This window comes from Coloeus monedula (assembly GCF_965178545.1).
Source record: "Coloeus monedula genome assembly, chromosome: 3".
Lineage (NCBI taxonomy): Eukaryota > Metazoa > Chordata > Aves > Passeriformes > Corvidae > Coloeus > Coloeus monedula.
The window spans coordinates 23,414,151-23,428,537 of NC_138783.1; the positions used below are offsets into that span (position 1 = coordinate 23,414,151).

Sequence of the window (14,387 nt, forward strand, 5' to 3'; positions counted from 1 at the left end):
ATGGCAAGGCAGTGCCCCACGTTTCCTAGGGCACCAAGCTCCTCCATACATCCGCTGGGGTTCTTCTGCCTGTGGCCACGGCACTGGGGCCATGTGCCTTTGCACTTGGATTCAGCTTGCCGTGGGTGGAGATCCCCTGCAGAGACTGTGAGTGTGGGAGCACTGTCTGACCCATCCCTGCGGGCACCTCCCGTGCCAGGGGACATGGCACTCAAATGATCATTGTAATTACCGTCCTGGAAGCTTTTAATCCCTTGGTTAAATAAAACCAACAAATGATAGTGGGAGTAGGAAACTGCAGCCGGCTGGAGGACAGCCCCGCCAGGAGCATCGAGATGGGCGAATGAACAAACACCCGCATCCTGCCAGAGACACCTAATCTTCCTAATGATGAAATTAGCATGCAGGTTTGGTCAGATCCCACCCACACCTCGGTGCTCAGCCCCAGACTTCTCATTGGCACAGAGGCAGGGAAGTTAGAAGGAGTTCAAAGAATAACAACAATGATTAGGGTGCTGGAGGAGAGACGAGGAGTGAGGAAAGATTAAAGCATCTAAGTGTGTTTATCATGGGTAATTGGTGATTAAGGGGGGGAAACCTAACTGTCTTCCTGTAATTTGAAGGGTGTGAACTTGAGCGGAGCCGATCAGAAGGGTGGCAGGAGGTGGATGAGTAGGAGTGATGTGATACAGCTCAAGGAAAGAAATGTAGGTAGAATATCAAGTGAACTCCTAATTACATTTTTTGGTCTGGCTTATGAGTGACAATGGTAAGAACATGATTTTTTGGGGGGCATATATACAGACAGAAAAATCCTGGAGGAGAGACACTCTAGTAGTAAATTATCCTGTACAGCAAGAGCTGGACTACTTGAGACCATACACGTTTTGTCCTCTTCTCCACATCCTTTTTGTTCTTTACAAATATAAATATATATAGGAGGAAACAAGCAGCACTAGCACTTGTGATTTTTCAGTGGAGACATGTTGCAAATATTACATTTTCCAGTAACACTTTACCCCACACTGTCACTGTAAAATCTGTCTGCTGTCAAAATGTGGTGGGGTGTCAGTCCTCATGTCTCTTTGATAAGGTCTGGGAAGGATTTGGCGGACATTAGCAGCACCCAACGCCCCCAGACGCTACTGAGAGCAGCTGTCCTCAGTGAAATGGGGGGAGCCCTGGTGGGGGAGCCCTGGTGGTGCTGAGTTGTCCAGAGATAGAAAAGCCTCAGACCATGCCTGCGTTGATTTTTGTATGTACTGCTTGGTGTGCACTGGCAAATCAGTGTGCCCATCATGCTGTTGGGCTTGTGCTCTGCTTTTCAGTTTAGGCTTGAAATTGGCAGACCTGTCTTTTTGGGTGGCAGAGACCAGTCACAGTGTAGGGAGGTTCTCCCTTATCTTGTACATGGAGGATCTGAATTTCCTTAATGAGGGGTTTGCAAACCCTGTCTGTGCTCTTGGAAGCACACAGGGCACAATGACAGACACCTAATGTGTTAGTCCTTTGTTGTCCCATGATTGTGCCCATACAGCAAGAGCAGGATCACTCTCCTGACAGACAGGTGAAACATTTACTTGAGTGCTTCTAGTGATGGCTGTGCTGCAGCTTTCTTACTAGTAGAAATTATACCCCACCCCTCCTCCCAGTAAGCCTCCCTACACACTGGGACACTCACTATACTAGGGATTGCTTCCTGTATACAGAATCATAGAATCACAGATTATGCTGAGCTAGAAGGGACACACAGGAATCATCGAGTCCAACTCATGGCCCTGGACAGGACACCCCAAGAGTCACACCCTGTGCCTGAGAGCATTGTCCAAATGCTTCTTGACCTCTGTCAGGCTTGGTGCTGTGCCCACTTCCCTGGGGAGCCTGTTACGGTGCCCAACTACCCTCTGGGGGAAAAAACCTTTTCCTTGATATCCAAACTAATCCTGCCCTGACTCAGCTTTATGCCATTTCCTTGAGTCCTGTCACTGGTCACTAGAATGAAGAGATCTGTAGCTTGCTCTCTGCTTCCTCTCCTGAGGATATTGAAAACCACAGTGAGGTCTCCTCCTCTTCTCCAGGCTGAACAAATCAAGTGATATCAGCCACTCCTCATACAGCTTCCCCTCCACACCCTTCATCATCCTCCTTTGGACCCTCTCTAACAGTTTAATGTCTTTCTTATATTGTGGCACCCAAAGCTGCCCCCAGCACTCGAGGTGAGGCCGCCCCAGTGCAGAGCAGAGCAGGACAATCCCCTCCCCTGCCTGGCTGGTGATGCTGTGCCTGATGCCCCCCAGGACACAGCTGGCCCTCCTGGCTGCCAGGGCACTGCTCATTCAAATTCAACTCTCCATCAGCCAGCATCCCCAGGTCCCTTTCTGCAGAGCTTCTCTCCAGCCTCTCGTTCTCCAGTCTGTGCACAGAACCAGGGTTGCCCCATCCCAGGTGCAGACTCTGGCACTTGCCCTTGTTGAACTTCATATGGTTGATCCATATGCTTACACATAGTTACATGTAGTTGATCCACCTGCTTACACATTCACCACCCCCTTCCCTGCCCTGCCTCTGCAGCGGCTTGCATGCTTTCCATAGAATTTGCAGAGTTTTGTTGGCAGGAAATGTTGCCTAGAATGGGTTCCCATTGCAAGCATTTCACCTCAATAATCTCCAAAACAATGTGTTTACCAAGTTTGCAGCTGCCCATGCTATCTGTAATGCACACAAATTCCTCACCTTGTACCTGATTTGTTCTCCTACTGCTGCCTGCCTTTCTCTCCAAACCTGCAGGACATCCCCCTAACTGCATTCCTGTTTTTCACACCAGCTGCCCAAGGGCTGTGACACCAGTACTAGCATGGCAAACACTGTGACGTAGTGACCGTGCTCTACCGTGGTTCTTACCCGGGGCAGCTCCTCCCCATCTTCATCATCCTAACACAGAGAGACTCAGCTCAAATGCCCCTGCAGTAACCTGCCTGGCCATAAATATGAGACCTTTACAGGAGAAGGTTTGCCTCCAACATCTTTTTTTAGCTTGCCTGGTATAATTCTCTGCTCTGTGACTGCTTGCAGACACCATTGCAGGTTTTATTTCCAAAGCAGACGGCATTGTAATTAAGAGGTCCCAAAATGAACTCAGCCTTTCAATAACAAAGCATAATAAAATGAGCTCCTAACAAGACTGATGGGAGAGCAGTCAAGCTGTTTCAGCATCCACATAGACATTTTACCTGACAGAATAATAGCCAGTTTCTTTCAGCTGTTAGGTTCACCTTCTCTGTTATGGTCTGACAGCTGCTGTCACCTCAGGAACCACCAACAAAGGGGTGCATCCCTGTCTTTCCAGGGAGGTTACAGCACCAGCTAAGAGGTAAAAGCTTTTATCCTGGAAAATTTCCAGACACCTCTAGAGAGGAAAATCCTGCCACTGGCAGACACTGACCATGGAATCAGATAATGCAACCGATGGCAACTGCAGGACTGATCCTTTGCCTCCTCCCCACAGGCAGGCAACTCTGAACAGCTGTGGTCTGTGACATCATGCAGAAAATCAGGGTCTTTAGCATTACGTTGACATAGACAACCAAATTTTGAGATCTGGTGTCTTGAGAAACTGAAGGCACCTTTCTCTCGAGCAGACTTGTATCAGCTATTTCACAGCTAATACATACTTGCTACACACTAAAATGTTTGCCGACTCACAGCTAGGCTGGTGTGCTGGGAGGCTCCACCTCTGTGTTATGGCCCACTTCTGGTGCTGTCTGGTCCTAATTTGCTTCAGGAGGTGAGACTGAGCTTCTGGTTCTGGCCCCAGCAATGCTTAATGAACCCCTGAATCAACTGGCCTGGATAAAATTTGGCTGGGTCTTGTTACTGGGTCTTGCCTTCCTTGTCTGACAAGGTCTAGCGAAAAGCTGCTTGACTGTCGCAATGTCATGGTCATCCTGTGTCTGTGAGAGAAGGCAGGTGATTGCCTAAAGAGCAAAGGATCCTGGAACCCTGAAAAAGCCTGAACTTCTTGCAAAGGTAAAGACCCCTCCTTGAAGGCATTCCAAACCCACCAGATCTTGTGGGACAGTGTGGGTATAGAGCAAGAGTAACCTTTCCCCTGTGTATCCAATCCCTCGTCAACTCAGGGAGTCACTGGCTGCCTTCTTTGGTGAGGCTGGTCAGGGTGGCCACACAGTGCTGAGGACGTGTCTTCCAGCAGGTAGCAACCCTGGACTGAGTCTGCACCAGGGAACAAACCTGAGCACAGAGACAGTGCTTCTTTTCACCTGCTCCCTGCCAGAAGATGAGGCAACTCCTTTCCTGGGTCCTTCTTACAGGGAGCGGGTTGGTGGCTGGTGTTGTGCTGCAGGGAGCTGGCAGTGCTGGCAGGGATGTGGGGCCAGGCTGGAGAGCTGTGTTGTAGGACAGTGCACTTGTGCAAGTGGCTGTCAGTCTCCTGGCATCTCCAGAGTGCTTGACAGCTGGGAACACAATGCAGGCACGCTTATGTGAAAGGAAGTGGCAGCAAGGAAATGGAAACGTCTGGAAGCATACCAGGGAGTGAAGCCTCGTCATAATATACCCCCAGGCCAGATCAGAGTTACTTTAATGCAATGATTCATTATTTTTTTCCTCTGCTTTTCTCTCAGTGAGGAGATGCTACAGATCTTGACTAGTATTGCTGAGTATGTAAAATATCATGTTGCACACTTCAAGGAGATGCTGGCCAAATAAAATATGAGTCCTGCACAGAAGAACTAGTTTGAATGTGAGTTTTCAGGATAGCAGAGCCTTGGCTTTCTGGAATCAGAGTAGCTTAGAGTTCACTTTATTTTGCAAAAGGAGCCCAAATACTTTGGGGCTTCTGCTGGTCAACCACAAAGTACAGGAAGAAGTTTTCCCTAGCACCTCCTCCCATGTAAGTTTATATTTGATATTGGCGGGGTCTGTGTCTTGTATTTCCACCAGGATCAGACTGATTTTGGTGCAACAAGGATGGATGAAGCCCTCCTTTATTAGAGTCTGGATGCCGTGGGGATGGGATAGACCATGTGGTGACCATCTCTCTTTTCCTTTTTACTATACTGACAGAAAAACAGCATCTGATACTGATTTTCCCTTTCTCCTGAGAGGGAAGAGAAAAGATGGGAGTAATAGCACAGTGGACATGTGTGCTGATGCCACAGCTGTCATCAGGAAGCCTTTGAGGCCAGTGGACATCCCTGACTGGTGGTCATGTCATGATTGGGGACCAGCATTTGCCCACAGTGGAGCTATGATGGCCAAACAGCTTATTTCTCCTCTGCATCGTGATCTAAATAAATCTCGTAGAGAAGAAGGTGGTTATGATCATTTATCATTTGCTGAGCTTCAGCTTTGTGTCTGGCAGATACTAATGGAGAAAATGTTGTCATCCAAACCCAAGCAACCTTCAGCTGGAGTTAAACTACAGCACTGCTGAAGAGCTACAGATTTGAGAGAGAAAATAATAACAGGTGGGCAGATTATTAAAATACAATGCAGACAATACCTGGAGGGTAAATATAATCAGCTTTGAGATGACAGTGAAATCTGAGGAGTGTTTTGACAGCAAAGAAAGCTGGTATACATGTGCCTTCATAGTGAGGACCCCTGCTTACACAGCTGGAGAGCTGATATCTTTATTTTAGCAACTTGTTTTCCATCACAGAGGAGGGCTACTTGTACCTGATAACTCACAGGCAGCCTGGATGCACCTTATTTCACTTTCCTTTGCAGTAGGCTTCCTGCAGCATCCCAGAAACCAGAAAAGTGTTGCTGCAAAAGCACGTGCTTTGAGAGGCATTGCAGAGGCTGAAACCAGCACTGGGTTGCACGGCTTGCCCTGGGTTCCTGTGAACCACCATGTGGCTTTGAGCACAAGCAACACCAGTCCTGCCCACCCCTAATTCCAGAGGAGCAGTCTTACCTCTTCTCTGGATATGGGCAACCTCTCTTTCTGCACGGGTGTGCTTTCTTCTCCGCCTCGCGCATGGGCTCACCTCGCCCTGGCAGCCTCTCGCCCCATGTATCATGCAAGATTTTCACTGTCTGTCCTGCACACACTTCAGCTGTTTGTTCTGCCGTACCTTTACCTCACTGGCTGTCTGGGGAAGACACATTGATGCCAATAAAACTGATAAATTGCCAGAGAGGGCGAGATACAGTTTTAGTAACTGGCATAACAGTGAATTTGCTGACCTGGCACAGGGAGGGGAAAGGGAAAGGCTTGTGAATTAATTACAGTGCTGAAGCACTGCTGAGGAGAGCCTGGCTTTCTGCTGGAACTGGTTCAGTCACTTGGCTGGAGATAGGAGTCTAACTGCTGTACACTTGAGGAGGTAGCAGATGCACAAGGTTGACAGTCAGGGCTGCTCAAGGAGTGGGCCTGGGTCCTGTAAGCTGTATTGAGACCATGCTGCTACACTCTGCCTCCCATCCATGACTTGCCACTGCTTCCCCTGTACTGGCATTTTAAATCACACCCCAGAACGGACTCTTTAGAAAGCTGCACAATTGTTGAGGCTGATGTGAAGGCAGCATGACAAGGTGGGAGCAAAGCTGGGACATCAGCAAAGCAGGATTCAGTCTGCTTTGAGGCAGGATTCAGTCTGCTTTGAGGCAGGATTCAGTCTGCTTTGAGTCCCGTTCCTTACCAAATGCTCTGCCACTGACCTGGGTGAAGACAGGTCACCCCTCTGTGCTGTGACAGAGGGGGACAAACTGCTGCTGTGGTCAGTATTGCTCACTGTATCCCCAGATGCTTTCCAGTAGTCTGGACAAATCTGGTACCTCCTTTGTTTTGCAAAGCTAAAGCTGTCTCTGGAGTGCCCCAGCCATGCTGTGGTCCCCTGTCCCACTTGCAGGGCTGGAGGAAAATGAAGATCAAGCTCTCATCTCTCAGCATTGCTGCTTTCTCTCCTGCCCTTAATCCCAGGCACCAGCTTGGGTTCCTGTGAACCACCATGTGGCTTTAAGCACAAGCAACACCAGTCCTGCCCACCCCTAATTCCAGAGGAGCAGCCTTACCTCTTCTCTGGATATGGGCAACCTCTCTTTCTGCACGGGTGTGCTTTCTTCTCCGCCTGGCGCATGGGCTCACCTCTAGTAACTAGTAGGTAAGTGTCTGTGGTGGAGCATTGAATGAAGTGGCTCCAGTGCTTCCCTGTTTTCTGAGAAATTCTGGAGAAATATTTAGAGGGTGAGCAAACTTGTTACCCATAGGAAGCTTGGAGGCTCAGGGGCTCAGCAGTGGGTGTTAGTTCAAAGAGAAAGGCAACGTGTTGAACAAAATCTCCAGAGATTTCAAGTTTTATGAGTCTAGAAGGGAGAGCATCTCTTTTGAAAGGTGTATTATCTCTGAAAGTAGAAAATAATTATTACTGTACTGGTGTGATAGTTATCTATCAGGTTTACAAATCTTTGTTGCCAAAGGAAAAATATTTCAATACATTTTGAATACAAGTTGTCTCCTTAGGGGCCACCTTATCTCTGATGTATGACTGATTACTTGGCCAGACAAAGGTTATTGCAAGAAATAGACTTGACCTTTTAAGCATACTTCTGAGATTTGCAGCAGGAGTGAGCACCATACTTTCTAAATGAATGTGTTAGTAGGCAATGAATGCAGAGGAGTGCAACTAATTAAAGATGCATGTCAAAGAAAATAGATAGAATAATAAAAGGTAAACAAGTATTAGAGAAGACGTTGTCAAAACAGAAGTTAAAGCCAGCCAGCACAGAGTGGGAAGAGTCCCGTGTGGAACAAAAGCAGCCATGTTGAGAACTGTGCTTAGCATTAAATTGCAAAGAAATATAAGAATAAAATGCAATTATGTCTATACAGCTGGAGGACAAATCTGTTACGATGATGGTGCAGAGCCATCGGTAACTGTATGATAAGAAAATGCAAAAAAAACCTTTCAGCCATCTGGTCAAGCCTGGTACTTACACAATTCTCATTGTTAATAGTCCTCACATCAAGTGTGTGTTGTGAGGCTGCATCCTTAGCAATATTTTAAGACTGGATCTATAGTAATAGGACATATGATCAGACATGCAACCAAATGCACACCAACCTCTAAATTTCTCATCAGCTTTTAAAGAGAACATTCCTGGCTGGTAGACAGTTCAAACACATTTTTTGCTTATAGGCATTTGTCAAAGTCTCCTTGGCTTCTACAACATCTGAAGAGAGTCTTCCCTGAGCTTGGCTTGCTGCTTTTGCTGTGCCTCCCCTGTAAAATGAATGTAAGTTACTGAGCAAGTATTGGCTTACTATTCCTACCTCCAGTCAGACCTGTGGAGGGGCAGTGGCGGATTAATGCAGGGAGCAAGTAATCACCTGAGCTGTAATTTAGCCTTGACACTGCCTTATCACTTTTAATATTATCAAAAAATAGGACCACAGGATCTCCAATAGCTAGAAGTGATCTGGTCCTCAGCTTTATCTCTGGTCTTAAAGTCAAAGTCACAAACAGCATGGCTCTTCTGTGGGAAGCCTGGGCTTGGCAGAGAGAACAACCTGCTGAAAACTCATCTTGGGCAGCATTTGTTTTTTTGTCTTGAAGGTCTCCTTGCTTTGCTATGGGCTTTTGCCTATTCAGGCTCAGTGAGTGTGGGAGCAGTGGGATCCTGGCTCTCTCAAGGCTGTTAAGGAAGGGTGGTTACAGGTTTCTTGTGTTTACTGGGATGATTGTTTTTGACACGTCTTTTGGTGCATCTCTGTTTGGGGAAGACTGAAGGGAGACCTGATGTCAGAGAAGACGGGATTGAGCGTGGGTTGGAGCAAAGCAGCTCTGTGAACTTGAAGGGGGTGTCACCATTGCTGTTGTTAAGAGCTCTGGGGCAGAGCAGGGGATGATTTCAGTCACAGCATCTTTGTGTATCTCGGTGAGATGCCCATTCAGAGAGACATGATTCCCTTGTGTGGTCTGACCTCTGTGGGCCCTGCTGAAGAATGTTGAGGGAGTGCAGTGGAGCGGTGCTCTAGGCTGTGTGGGCACTTTTGATACAAAGTGATGAACCAGTGGTAGCTGGTACAAAGGGCTACCTGGCATCAAGCTCCCCATGAAAAATGCTCACTGGCCACCGCCAGCTCGGGTATTGCCAGGGCTGTTGTGGAAGGAGGCTGACTGAAGTCACGTGTTCAGTCCATGAGGACCTGCCCTCAGCCTCAGCAGGTGCCCCAGGCCCGCTGGTAAGGCAGGGGCACAGCTGCTCTGAAAGGGTCACTGCCTTCTACCGCTGCCACTGCTGTGCTGGCTGTGCACTGGGGACAGGGAGGAAGAGGCGATAACAGTTTTTGTTGACAAAGCTGTCTTGATACCTGTGTAGATCTATAGGCAGAGTTGCCTGAGGAAAGATGAAAAATTAATGGGGACATTTTCACCCTGGCTGGCTCACATGCCATTTTAATTCTGCTGCCAACATGATGGGCATTTCCGCCTGAGAAGTGCTGATTGAAATCCAAATCGTTTGACAAGGAGGAAAAACAGCTACTGATGGGGCCTGGGGCAATAAATCAGTTTGTAAACACTCTGCTTTGTAGAAGGTCTATACACAGATTTTGTTTGTATGATGGCTTGGGCCGAGGTCTAAACACCTCTGAAGTGTGCACTGTCTTCAATATAAGTCAGTCTCTGCTGCAAATGAGGAGAGATGGCCTGGTAGTGGGGAACAGGCATAGCATGGTGGAGAAAGCTGTTTTATTCCAGACTTGGTCTATGTGCAAAGTAGCACCTGTGTAGTGGAAGGTATGATTTGTGCAAATCTTTTGTCTGTTCCTTTGGTTCAAGGAACCTCAGTGTTTAGCTGGTAGCAGCAGGCACAGTGGCTGCTAATGCCAAGGGAAGTGTCCAAAGCAAGAGCTGCTGGATTTCAGACAGAAATGCTGAACAATGTGCTGAGCTCAAAACCTGGGATGAAATAGAGATTTAATTGCTTCGGGGAGCAGGGGCAGTGGGATGTATAGGCACAAGAAAGTTAGAGCAAGAATTAGTAACTGACTCAAGGTTTATCCAGGCCTATGTATTTCAGGTTCCAACACCATCTCTCCCATGGATCTCTACCTGGAAGCTGTGGGGTGAGCAACCAGTCAGTGCACACCAGGGGTCAGGATGAGAAGGGACACGCTGCTCTCCATGTAGTCCTTCAGCAGTCACTGTGTTTTCACAATTCATTCTTTGTAAGCCAGGCAAAAGGACTTGTCCTCTTTCCAGAGAGATCAAGCCTGAAATGTAAAAATAGTCCGATTTGGACTGGAGCTTAAACCTAAAGTGATTACATGACTTCTATTAAAGCAAAAAGCGAACAAGCAAACCCTATTTTCCTCTGGTGATTACATAACTCACAAATCAGATGAATGGACAGTCTTCAAAGCCATGGCCAGAGGAAACCACCTGTACAACTTGAGCCCAGTGACTGTGGGGACTGGTGCTCTAATGGAGGCTGAGCCTTGGAAACACTGTTCTTGCCCTGCACATACCTTGCAGCCTGCTGCTCCTTCTCTTCAAGGGGATGTGTGCCTTTCCCCAGCTATATTTGGTGGTGTCACAACCTCTCCTTCAGTGTGACATTCCTTACTGCACTGCTGTATCTCTGCTACAGGGTATAGAGCTGTTCTGTCAGGCACTTGGGACTTGGAGAACTGCAAGCCAACTGGTTTTGCCATTGTCTGTCAGCAGCACAGGCAGCAGGGAAGCTGTGTGTTGTACTGGGAGAGGTACAAACAGCAAATGAGGTCACATTTACAGACCCTGTCTACACACGGTGCACGCTGTACATGCGGTACGATGTACATGCTCCTAAAGAGCCTCACAGACGTGATCTGAATGCCACACCAGGATTTCTCTGCAAAAAACTCCAGTGAAAACTTGTGTAAATCAGTATGCTGGGATCTACTGTGGAGATTTCCCATAGTACAAGGAAGTTTACGTAATTGAGGCTTACATACCCCAAATGATGGTGTTCTTGAATCATCAGCAGCTGAGAGATAGTTGTGTGTTGTGACTTGTGCTCTGTGTGATTTCTCAGGTGCCTTTGTCTTCACTGCAGGTCACCAGTCAGTCTCTCAGCTGGAAGTTGCTGCTGAGCTTGCCACTCGGTTTCATAAATGCTGAGGATGAAGGATATGGTCTTTCATCTTTTTGATACATAGCTTGAGGCCTTTGAATTTTTCCTGGCCTGAAATCCTTCTGGAAACCTGGCTTGTGTAAAGCCATCATGCAGTGGCAGATTTGAGCGTATACTTCCGAACTCAAGGTCCTCCCACAGGCTGGGTGTCCAGCAGGCCTCTGGCCCCTTCAACTGGTAAAGGGGTGGCAGAGGAAGTGAATGATTTCCCATCAGCTTGCCTGCCCTCTGGAAGTGAAGTGTTAATGTGAGGAACAGCATTGCAAAATGTGGTTGTTAAAGGTTGGGTGTGGGGAAGATAGGTTTCCAGGGGATGATGGATACGCTGGGAGTGGGTAGGTAAGGCAGGGAGTTGCCATGTCAGTAGAGTTACGGGCAGGACCAGGAGGACACCTTGCCCGCACTGCTGAACGTGTAGGGTTATCTGCAGGAGTGGAACCAGCACTTGGGCTTTAACCTGGGCCTGTAGCAAGGACTAGGCTCACATGCCAGGTTCAATTAGTGTGTAAGAGCTGGGACAGCAGCCATGGAATAGCTAAGGGTAACTCTGCAAGGAAGATATTTGTCTGGAGGGGAGATAAGGGGCTCTGCGCTCACCTGAGCAGCTGGGTTACTGAGTGGGAGGCACTGAGAAATAGAAAGCTGAGCAGGCCAACATGCTGCATGTTGGTGATGGGATGAGCCCTTTGTGCTGCTGTCCTTTTATAGGGTTTCTTTCTTGCACTTCAGCCTCTTGGATTCATATCCTCAGGCTGTTTGCTTTGCTCAAAGGTTATCAGTATTCACTCCTAAGAAAGGGGTTGTATTGTCTCCTGTCCAGGGACAGTTCACAGTCATAACTAGGTAGAAAAAGAGGATTGCTCTCCTTCATGTGAGAGCATTGGGATCCTGCTCCCAGCAAAATGGCCAGTGCTTCATACTGTGCCGGAGGCCCCAGTGCCAGCCCCACTTGTGTGCATGTCACAGGATAGATACAGGAGAGAAAATAAAACCTCAGACAGTGCTGGGTGTTTGAGGGTGTGGTGGGGGCTCCGAGTTTGCAGCAGGTTTTCTGCAATGAGTCACAAAAGGCATTTGCAATGTTTGCTGTCAGAGGGGCAAGAAGACCCATTAATACAAAGAGGGGTGACCCAAACCCCAAAATGTAACTGCTGGTGGAGTTAACTCCTTGATCACTATCAAAAACCTCCAGCAAATATGTGAATGCCCCAAGTCTTGACTGCCTCTAATGTATTGCTGAAGTGTGAAGAGTCCTGTTGTCTCATGCTCTGCTGCTACAGCATCCTGACAGCTCCTTTACTTCAGAGACCTCATGTAAAGACATTGATAGTTACAATGGGAGGGGGGAGGAATATAGGAAGGAGCCAAATCAAAGCACATTTTATGTAAGAGCATACGTTAACATGGATACCACATCCCTGAGTGTGTGATTCTCGTTGCATTCAATTTGCTCAAAACTTGCATTTAGGTGTCACGGCTGCTGCCCATGTCAGCCTGCTCTCACGGCCCTCAGCTGCTGCAGAGTACACTGGGTCTGCCTCATCCAGTTTGGCACCTCTGAGCCACAAGACTGGTGATGCTTTGAAGCTGTCTGGGGAGGGAAGCTGCCTGTGGAGAGTGTCTGGTGAAATTCAGACATAATCCTGCTTCCTGTAACACTATCCATGAAAAGGACTGTGTTTCTCCAAAGGAAAGCAGTGCCAGCAAACCATGGCGCTCAGTCTAGGCACTAAAATTTCTTGTTCTTGAGGTATTTAAAGAATCCTGCATTATTGATCATGGTATCTGTAGGTACTGGATCCTCTAGACAACTTGATTGCTTCAGCAATTTGCATTGATTTCACTTATTGCCACATTAGCAAAGGTTGGTTGTTTTTTTCCTGAAGAGCTCTACCTAAATGTGTACCACCTCCTACCAAAAGATGCATCTCATTCTCTGTGCCTGAGATGCATTGCACAAGTGACACCTTGACTGTGTTCCTCCAGGTTATTCGCAGGCTTTCTCCTTCCCCTCTTCCCTCGTATTTCTTGACTGCTCTGTTATATAGATGAAAGTGTCTTTTGTTATGCTAGACCTGCACCAGGCACTGGGTAGTGGAGCTGATCCATTGCTCTGCTGAGTCTGGTACATGACACACAAATTATACCTAGAGTTACCTCCTTAGAGTTTTACAGCTTTTTTTTCTTTTTCCTGTTCATGTCCTCATTGGGTTTTTCTGCATCCATGGTCTGTCCCAAGGTAATGCAGAGCAGCTGCATCAAAAGGGCTGCAACCATAGGTGACCTCTGTCTCTTACAGAGAAGATGTAACGTGGCATTCTTGTCTGGACCATGATGGGGTGTTATGCCACAGTCAGAGCACTCCATGGAAGGTGAGGAACTGAAGCCCAGATCTGAGGCTGAAAACCCACAAGGTTCCTGGATTGAGGGCTCCAGACTACCAAACTGGCCCTTTCACCAGCCCTCCCCAGTGTGTTGGATTTGATTGGTTTCATCACCTCTGTAGTGCTGCCACCTTGCACACTGTTCTGCCATCCTGCCTGTGCTGTGTGCCTTGTTCACCATGGTGCTGCGCCACCCTGCAAGAGCTGCATGGGTAGGGTAGTCCTCTGACCTGTTCTGTGTGCTTTGCTCTGGAAATGCCTCATCTGCTCAGGCAGAGGGAACGTTTATCTTTTTTTCCTAGTACATCATTGGTCTCATAAATGACTTAAGTGGTTCTGTTCAGTGGTGCAGAAAAATGGACTCTGTGTTTTCTGTCTAGTGGCTCTTCTTCTTTTTAGTTTTCTCTGAGTCTCATTCTTTCCCTGTGTCCCTCTGGTCTCCCAATTTGTCCCACTCCAAGCCACACGCAATCAAGGATTCTTACACTTGCTTCTGCCTTTCTCCGACCACTTCCCTCCATGCTTCTCCCTGGGCTTACACAGACACACTGTTCTCTTGGGCACATGCCTTCATCCAGTGTCCGGGGCAGGGTGCCCATGGACAGTGGCTCGTTTTCCAGCCATGCCTCTCCCATGTTTCGTCATGTTCATCTGCCAGCCCAGGGCTGTCCTCACCTCCCTTGCCCTCCAGGAGCCTTGAACTACTCTTCCCTCCCAGCAGTGGCTCCTGGGGTGCACATGCCCAGCCACTGCATCTGTGTGGACCTGACAGAGCTTGTACACTCAGTTTCATTTTACCTGTGATGTGGCACCAGTCCTGCCCTCTGTGAGCTGTGTTCCAGAAGTAATGCTGGCTTTGCT

General features: G+C 48.0%; 1 protein-coding gene across 1 annotated transcript in view; it reads left to right on the plus strand.

Annotated features, from left to right (window-relative positions):
- IGSF11 (immunoglobulin superfamily member 11) overlaps window positions 1-14,387 on the plus strand; it is a gene marked incomplete at both ends in the record, with an annotated part of 103,445 nt that overhangs the window by 41,451 nt on the left and 47,607 nt on the right. The gene's annotated exons all lie outside the window — the stretch shown is intronic.